Source organism: Nelumbo nucifera, chromosome 3 (assembly GCF_055504915.1).
Source record: "Nelumbo nucifera cultivar China Antique chromosome 3, China Antique-T2T, whole genome shotgun sequence".
NCBI lineage: Eukaryota > Viridiplantae > Streptophyta > Magnoliopsida > Proteales > Nelumbonaceae > Nelumbo > Nelumbo nucifera.
This window is the reverse complement of record NC_142651.1, coordinates 45931300-45940872: the sequence shown is the minus strand read 5'-3', so window position 1 is coordinate 45940872 and position 9573 is coordinate 45931300. Positions and strand designations below refer to the sequence as shown.

General features: G+C 41.3%; 1 long non-coding RNA gene across 2 annotated transcripts; it reads left to right on the top strand.

Annotated features, from left to right (window-relative positions):
* The first annotated feature begins 1647 nt into the window (after window positions 1-1647).
* Window positions 1648-9172, top strand: LOC148801185 (uncharacterized). Of its 2 annotated transcripts, XR_016084283.1 has the most exons (4): window positions 1648-1804; window positions 1883-2195; window positions 2305-2439; window positions 8807-9172. It is a non-coding gene; the product is annotated as an uncharacterized LOC148801185 (long non-coding RNA). The 2 variants fall into 2 exon arrangements; XR_016084282.1 differs by lacking the exon at window positions 8807-9172 and having other exon boundaries at window positions 2305-6237.
* Window positions 9173-9573: the final 401 nt, after the last annotated feature.

The window sequence follows — 9573 nt, the reverse complement described above, 5'->3', positions numbered from 1 at the left end:
CACCTTCCACTTCCTTGAGCTGCTGACCATCTGACAAAAAAAGAAAAACAAAACACAGAACTCTTTAACTCCATCATGAAACGGTTTGCGTTGGCCACCGTAATCAAAGGATCAAATGGTTTCCACCACCCATTACCAAAACGATAATAGCATTTCCACTCTTCGCCCAAAGCTCCCAAACCACGCTGACTGAATAGGGTCAATTGGTCTCGTCCATGTTCCACCCAAACAAGACTCCCAATCCAAAAACAGAGCATACCACATTTACTACGACACGATCGTAGAGATGCTCTGAAACAACTAAATCAAAACATTTGATCTTTGATGTATTTCCATAGCTCCACCTTGAATTAGATGACACTTCTTGGTAGGGCCACTACAATTCATCTAAGGCCATGAGTTTTGGTTTAGCCCTGTGCTATGATATAGTCGTAGCCAAAATGAAGTCAAAACAGAGTAGATCGAATTCACTCATTCAGAGTCCATTGAATCAACTTCCAAGAGTTAATGTCACCAGACGAAAGCTCTAATAACGAGAAGAGTGATCAAGAAGTAAAAAATTGACAATGTATAGATTGTAGAGTCCCCTATCTGCTGATTATCAGCGCTCCATGTGGTAAAAAACAGAGCAAATTCTCAGAAATCACTTTCAATCATTTCTTTTTGGTAAAAAGATGAAATTCATTAATAAAAGTAGAGAAGAAACCCCGAAAAATGGGTCCCTTGTGACATTACATGCAAATATATCACTTAACCAAGCAGGAACATTATCAGTTCAAGAACTTTTAACAGAACACTGAGAACTGACTAAACACAAATATCTTAAGCACACATAAAATGGAGTACAAAACACAACAAATATTCATGTTCCACACAATGATCAACCAATAAATTCCTAGAAGAAGAAGATTACAGTCTATTTTTCACGCTGTTGTAAAGGCCACAGAAGAATGAGAGAACGCAGAAGATCCAAGCAATCCATTTGAACCTTGTTGGAAATATGATCTCCATGGACACAAAGAAGGCAATTGCAGCAGAAACAGCTCCCATTTGCTCCATTACTTTGGATACAGTTGGAAAATTTGGATGAAACAAAAACATAGCAGCAAAGGAAGCTGAGAAGGCGAGCCACAATGCAAAGGAAATGACGTCGAGAGATGTCGGAACGTTTGGTTGCGTCTGCTTGTGAAAAATCAAAAGGGATATTCCTGCAGCAAACGAGAACCCAAAAATCTTCTGTGCCATGTCCAGACTGTTCATGTTGTTGTCGGAAGAAGCAGCAGCAGCAGTGGCATTGCCGGAGGTGGAATTGCTGGGTGTGCCGTCGGGAGCTGGCAGCAGTTGCATCTCAACGTCACCGGAAAGAGAAATAGACGGAAGAGATGGTGAAGTGTTTCCTATAGAACAAGCCAGAGGTTCTGCCATAGGGAATGAGAGGAACAGCTAGTTGGGTTCCACTTCCTTATTTAAGAGATACGAATGAATTATTTTATTTGGCAATGGGCTTTGGGCTTGGGCTTTTCTTTTCTACATCTAAATTAGAAGCCTACAATTACAAGGAAGTGCATCGGTTCGATTTCGAACGTCGAACAATCGAACCGTTCCTTTGCTCCCTGTCTCTTTTTCAACATCTAAATTAGAAGCCTACAATTACAAGGAAGTGCGTCGGTTCGATTTCGAACTTCGAACAATCGAACCGTTCCTTTGCTCCCTGTCTCTTTCTCTCCAGTCTCCACAGTTCACACAGAAACAACCAAGAAAGGTCACGAAGGAAACCGGAGAAAGAATTTCTTCACGACTTCAGGTTTTACTTTCTACTTTCTAGCTCTCGTCGGTCCAATATAATTTCATAATTTGCCCCTTTTTTTTTTTTTCAAGTCAGGCAGCGAACTGTGCTTTGTGATCTGTTCTGAGAGACCATACTAAATGGGTCCCACCCAGGAGGGCCTACGATAATAATCGCATGATCCGATCATCTTGACTAATTAAATTTCTGAAGTGGGTTCTTTTCCGGTTGATTCCTCTGTTTTCTTTTGCTGGTAAAGCTTTGCTTTGTTGCCTTCTCCTGCAAATTTAACTTGCGATTGAAAGCGATCGGTGTAGAGATGGCCAGATGGGTGTCGGTCATAGGCCCATAGATTGACAAGGTTTTGAGTCAGAAACTAGAATCGAGGAAAGAGTAATAGCTATTTAATGTAAGTTCCTCGGCACTTGACTAGTTTTGTATGTGGTTATTTCAATTTTCACAAAGATGTTCACCTGTGTCTGAATGGCTAATTTCGGTTGATGTCGATTCTCTCATAGAATTGCATCCACTCCCAGAGAGGCTTTGGTGAGTGGGGCTTAACTTGTTATGGAGAAACCAGTGCTCGTCCTCAGCACAAATGCTGGTTTCTATGCGATTGTGAAGCCAATTCACGAGGATGCCAAGCCTGAAAGGTGGGAATGTATGCGGTCTTTTTGTTTAGATTCTCATTCTCTTTGCATTTTATTATTAGTTTTACAATTAGTCTGTTTCTGCTTGATGGGTCCTAATTGGAGCTGCACCATATTCTGAAAAAATCTTATTGTAAATCATAGAGAAGGTTTAATCAAATCAAAATATGAATCATATCTTGGGTTGTAAGATTATTTTTGTTTTTCAGAAATTTGTCAAAATGAGAGAGAGAGAGAGAGAGAAGAACCCACGGAAATTTTATAAGAGAAGCTTTCCTCATGGCTGAACATCTTGGTGTAGAAGGATGTTTAAAGAAAAAAAAGGCACACATAATCTTAGTTCATTTGGTAATTGTTCTTCTTAGGAATACACCCAAATGGCAAACCACCTTGAACTTCTCTACGTGAGAAGGATGAGGATTACTCTATAGAGGATTCCTATCTTGTTGTAACTATTATTTAAATTTTAAATTATGTAACAATCTTATCCTGTAATTTGTCTATTTATACTAATTCAATCCAGCCTAATCAAACAGGGGCTTTCCTTTATTTCTTTCCCTTTCATGGTATCAGAGCCACCACCTGACCAACGTTAGTACCTCTCCTTCCTCTTTTTATTCTCCTTTTTCTCTAGTCCTCACTTCATGGCGTCTAATCTCAACAGATCTACACAAACACAGGGAGAGTCCTCTTCTCTCTCCTCCCAAATCTTTGTTATCTCGATTCCAAACTTCACCAACATTATATCTATTCATCTTGACCACAACAACTATCTTTTGTGGTCAGCCCAAGTTCTCCCTGCTCTTCGTGGTCACAAACTGATTGGATACGTTGATGGATCTTTCTCGTGTCCACCAGAGACCTTAGATGATGCATCATTAATCCAGATTATTCCACATGGCAGGAACAAGACCAACTCATCCTTGGTTGTTATTTACCCTGACCGAGCCAGTTCTGGCGCAGGTGGTAGGATGCACGACGTCTCATGACACTTTGAAGAGCTTAGCAGATGCCCTTGCTGCATCGAATTACCATATTCCAGATTCTGACATTATTCACTACTTACTTGGTGGGCTGCCTTTTGAACATGGCATTGTTGTAATATCTATAACAACTCGTTTGGACAAGTTGTCATTGCCAGATGTGCAAAGCCTTCTTCTCACCTATGAGAAGAGGTTAACTCGCCACCATACATCTCTTGATGGTACTTCAGCCAATATTGCTAATCGAAAGAAGCATAATAGCCCTCACCCATCCTTTGATAAGGAGCGTAAAAAATACTAGCGTATACCCAAGCCCCGACAAGCCAATAATAATGGTCCCAATAATCACTTTCATAACAATAAGCGTGAAGCACCTCAATAAACTACAACAAACGACCCAATGGTAATCATACTGCTATTGTTTCTCAACTATGTGGCTATCGTGGACATTTCGCAACCACCTGCCAGCGATACTTGGAACTTACGGTCAATCAGACAGTAGCTTGTACCTGGATTCAGGAGCTACCAACCATCTCACTTCTGATTTAAATAATCTCACTATACACAGTGACTATCATGGTGCGGATCAAATTACTGTGGGTAATGGTGCAGGTCTGGATATTTCTGACATTGGTTCTTCACTATTACATACTTCTACTGGTTCCTTTATTTTGAAGAATATCCTACATGTAACACATATCACAAAGAATCTTCTTTCAGTTAGCCAATTTTGTAGAAAAAACAATGCCTCATTTATTTTAACTACTTCTGGTTTCTCTGTGAAGGACAATGTGATGGGGGAGAACACTATTTCAGGGGCCGATTAAAGATGGGCTTTATCAATTGCAGCGTGTCTCAACTTCAAATAACGTAGGTAGAACAGCTCTCCTTGGTGAGCGTACCTCAAAGTTTATTTGGCATCAGCGGCTTGACCACCCAAGTCATAAAATCACCTCTTACATTCTTTCATAGTTTCAGCTTCCCGTCTCCAGCACTGATTCTCGCTTCTGTAGCTCCTGCCCCATGGGAAAGAGCTATAAGCTTACCCTCTTTACCTAGTTCTATTACGGTTCATGGGCCTTTAGAACTTGTTTATTCTGATATTTGAGGACCTGCTCTATGTCCGTCTAGTAATGGCTATCGTTATTATTTACTCTTTGTTGATGCTTACAGCAAGTTTATTTGGTTATTTCCTATGGTTTACAAATCTGAAGTTGCTACTTTGTTTCCTATTTTCAAGAATAATGTTCAGACTCGTTTCAATTGCAAGATTCATACTCTTCAAACAGATGGTGGTGCTGAATATAAATCTCTTCGCCCTCTCTTTCTTTCATCTGGAATTTGTCCACATGAACATGCTCAAAATGGCTCAGCCAAGCAAAGACATAGATATATTATTGAGTCAGACCTTACACTTATGGCTATAGCATCGATGCCTCGGCACCGATGGTATGATGCCTTTGAAGTGACTGTGTTTCTCATAAGTAGGTTGCCCACACTTGTTCTTCATATGAGCTCGCCTTGGGAGAAACTGTATGGCACTAAGCCCAATTATTCACTCCTCTAAGTCTTTGGATGTGCCTGTTATCCCCACATTCGTCCGTATAACAAAACCAAATTGGGTTTTAGGTCTATCAAGTGTGTGCACTTGGGTTTCAACCCACATCATAAAGGGTATAAATGTCTTGAACCTAACATGGGCCGGATAGTAATGTGGTATTTGATGAATTGGACTTCTCTTTGGCTGGGATCATTATGCCTAAACTAAACCCTATAGCCACCTTACCTCATCCTATTGGGCCCCCACCTATCATATTCCCTTGCAAATCTACCCCTGCACCACCCCTGATCTTGGTATTTTGGGTCCCATCCTAGCCCATACGCAACCGCCAACCCAACCCTATTCACCTCAACTTCTAGGTCCATCCACCTCCGATGCATCCAGTGTACTACCCTCACCTGCACTACCCCATCCCTCTTCCTCTCATCCCATGCTATCAAAGGCTAGTGTTTTTAAACCAAACCCTCATTATGCGATGCAAGCCAGCCATCTTCCTGAAACCGAACCCAACACTTACACCCAAGCCCACAAAGATTCTCGTTGGGTTTTAGCGATGTCAGAAGAATACAAGGCCCTCATCCAAAACTCCACTTGGTCTCTTGTTCCCCCACCTCCCGACAAAAATATTATTGGCAATCGCTGGGTGTATAAAATCAAATGCCAAGCTAATGGTTCAGTTGGGTGCTTTAAGGCGCACCTGGTTGCCAAGGGCTATTCGCAAGAGGCCGATGTGGATTTTGAAGAGCCCTTCAGTCCCGTGGTTAAACCAACCACTATCAGAACTGTGCTTGCCTTAGCCACATCATTTCATTGGGAGGTAAGGCATTTTAGACATCAGCAATTCTTTCCTTAATGGCTTAAAACAAGTTCCTCGAGCCTGGTATACACATCGTCGTGACTCTCTTTTTCAACTTGGTTTCATAAGTCTAACATGTCTTTGTTCACTCAACGGTGTGGCTCTAATGTCTTGCTGGTATTGGTTTATGTGGATGATATTTTAATCACCAGGTTCGATGGCTTTGTTGTAACCTCTATTATTAACCAGCTCTCCTCTCAATTTGCATTGAGAGATCTTGGCCCAACCCACTATTTTCTGGGCCGTGAACTACATCGCACTTAGACCTGTTCATGGGCCGGGTGGCCCGATGGGCCGGCCCCCGGACGGGCTTGAACAGGCTTTTTGGCCCATGGGCTTAACCTCAGGCCAAAAAGCCCGGCCCGCATAAAATTCGAGGCGGGCTCAGGCTTTGCCAAAATAGCCCGACCCGGCCCGACCTATAGTTAAACCTAATTTAACCCGGCCCGACCTATAGTTAAACCTAAGTAAAAATCCTATGTGATGTCCATTTGAATAAATTTTTTGATTTGAGAAGGTTGTTGATTCACTTGTAGGCCCATTGTTCATTTAAATAGGGGAAAAAAACATCTGAATTAAAATAGATAATGTCTATTTGAATAGGGAAAATTTTGAATTTCTTTTATTAGGTCGGGCTTCGGGCTCGGGCTCGGGCTTCAGGCTTTTTATCAGGGCCGGGCTCGGGCCCAAGTTGTAGGCCCGTTGGTCGGGCCAGGCTCGGGCTCGGGCCTAACATTTTTCTGTTAATAAAGAGTCAAAGCCCGACCCGGCCCAACCCATGAACAGGTCTAATCGCACTACAGCAGGAATGCACCTTACCCAACACAAATATGTCTAAAATCTATTGGTGCGGTCCCAGATGCATGAAACAAAGCCAATTGCTTCTCCCGTGATAGCCTCTACCCGATTAGATGCTACCTTAGGGGATCCTCTCCCTGATCCGACCTTTTATCGCAGCATTGTAGGGGCTTTACAATATGCCACCCTGACACGCCCGGAGTTTTCTTTTGCAATTCAGAAAGTATGCCAATTCATGAAGGCACCCACCACGTATTTTATGTTACCTTAAAGGTACGATTGATCATAACATCCTCTATTGGAAAATGGGGTCACTGTAACTTTGGAGGAGAAGCTTTGAGGCGCGTCTGAAGACGCAGTCTTTAGAACGTTATTTGTCCCCACTCAATTTCACTGAGTTTGCTATTGGGTTATAGGCAAATCCGTTCCCAAGATACAATAGAGCCTTGGGTGAGAATCTACAACCAGCAAAGTTGAAGAATCTCCGGAGAAACCTTCTGTGAAACTGTAGCAGACCGAACTGAGAGAGAGAGAGAGAAAGTGAATTTCGAAATTGTGTGTTTTTTGAGTCTGATTCATGCTCCTTAAATAGTTTATGAAGAGGGATGAAGAAAAGGTAGGTGCTGGTTTAGATAAGGCACCTTGAACGGTCACAATATTTGAAATTGTGACTGTTCAAAAAGTGGTTAACAGTTAATGATTGTCAACTTTGAATTGTGCCTCTTGATCACACCCGATCGAATCGTGACCGTTTAGCATTGCACCAAAACCAAAGTCGCCCTTCGCGAGCCACGCGAAGTGCGAGCAAAGTACGCCTCTAAAGCGCCTCATTGCGTCACACACACGTGCGTGCGTGTTGTGTAAAGTGTGTAGGTGCAACTTCTCATGTAATTGACCAATCAAACCCATTGGATTTAATCTCTTATTAGATTAAAATCCAACACCCTCTTCACCCCTTCTAAATCACTACAGTTGGAAGCCTTCTTCGATGCAAATTGGGCCAACTGCCTAGTAGATCGCTGCTCACAAGGCGACTTCTACTTATTCCTTGGCCCCAACCTCATATCATGGAGCTCCCGCAAGCAACCCCCTGTGTCTCACTCCAATATAGAATCTGAATATCGTAACTTGGCCTCTGCGACCTCTAATTTAGCTTGGATACAAATGTTACTTCAGGAACTCGGTTTCTCTTCTCCCCTCCCTCCTTCTTTGTAGTGTGACAATCTTAGCGCCACATACTTATCACTCAACCCAATGCTGCACACAAAGGTCAAGCATATTGAGCTCGATGTACATTTCCTTCGTGAACGCGTGGCCAACAACTCTCTTGTGGTTTGCTTCATCCCCAGCTCCAAGCAGGTAGCAGATATACTCACTAAACCCTTGCCTACCACTCGCTTTTGTGATACCAAGCTCACCGTCTGGAGACTTGAGGGGTATGTTAGGAGTACACCCAAATGACGTACCACCTTGAACTTCTCTACGTGAGAAGGATGAGGATTACTCTGTAGAGGACTCCTATCTTATTGTAACTATTATTTAAATTTTAAATTCTGTAACAATTTTATCCTGTAATTTGTCTATTTATACTAATTCAATCCAACCTAATCAAACAAGGGCTTTCCTTTATCCCTTTCCCTTTCAGTTCTAATGCACAAATGAACAGCAGGAAAGTTAATGAGTCGAACCATAAACCTGGATTGAATTTTGTCAAATATCATACTCGCCATTAATAAAATGACCATTAAGCTTTCTTTCCTGAGAAAACAAATAACAAGTTATGTTCTTTCTTTTAGGTGAAAATAGGTTAGTTTTGAACTCAATGTTCTAGAATATTTCCTTCATAAAAGGCCACTTTATATTCTTTTATGTGCCTCTTGCAATTCGGCATCTGAGATCGAACTTTTTACTCTAGGATTTTATCAATCACCTATATTGTGGATACTAGATGCCCAATATTTATTTACAGTATACCATCACTTGGCATGATCACTACTCTATGGATATTGCAAATTTCACTGATGCTTCCAACACCAACAGACCTTGATATGTATATGCCCAACATTTATAGGCTATTGACTTAATAATTCTGAAATAGTCCATGTCCCTGTGTTCTTTTCCTCAGGAAGGCTTAATAGTTTTTCGTACTTTTGATTTCTCTCTTGTATACAGATTCTGCCATTGGTAAAAGGGAAAAATCATAAGATGTTAAGTGGATGACATGCTCAGTTTAAGAACAAATCAGCATTTGTTGCTTCTCTCTGCCACACACAATGACTTGTAGGATATCCAGTAGAGCTGCAAATTAGTAGCTGTTTGTCCAAAATTGAAATCAAATGCAATCCAGCTAAGGTGATCTGAATTTGATCCATTTATAATTGGATTGAATATGAATTCACCCCTATCAGGCCTCACTTACCCAGGTAAGTGTATTTATCCATGCTTTTTTATTTTTCATGTAAATAAAGCAATGACTATTTTAGTCATAAAAATCCATTATTAAAATGGGCATTTTTGTCCCATTCAAGTGTTGGCAACTTTTCCACGTAGGAGATGGGTATCACTTACCCGGGCAAGTGGTACCCAAGAAAATGAACTTTCCCTAGTCCCCACATAAATCTAAAAAAAGAACAAGAGATTCTTGGTCAATGGGAACCAAAATCCCATTGACCAACTCCCCCCCCCCCCCCTCAAAATCCGAAAAAAGAACGCCCCCTTAATTGACTTTATTCATGACTACAATATTAATGCTATTCAATGTCCAATTTGAATCCAAATTCAATCTGAACATGATCTAAATCTGGTGTACAAGATTCGATTTGAATACTTATTTATTTTTTGAAGTGAACCAAATTGAAATCTCTAGGCATTCCCACTTCAATCCAATCCATTTGCAGCCCTGTATTTCACTTCTGCACATGTGATACTTTTCTGGGAGC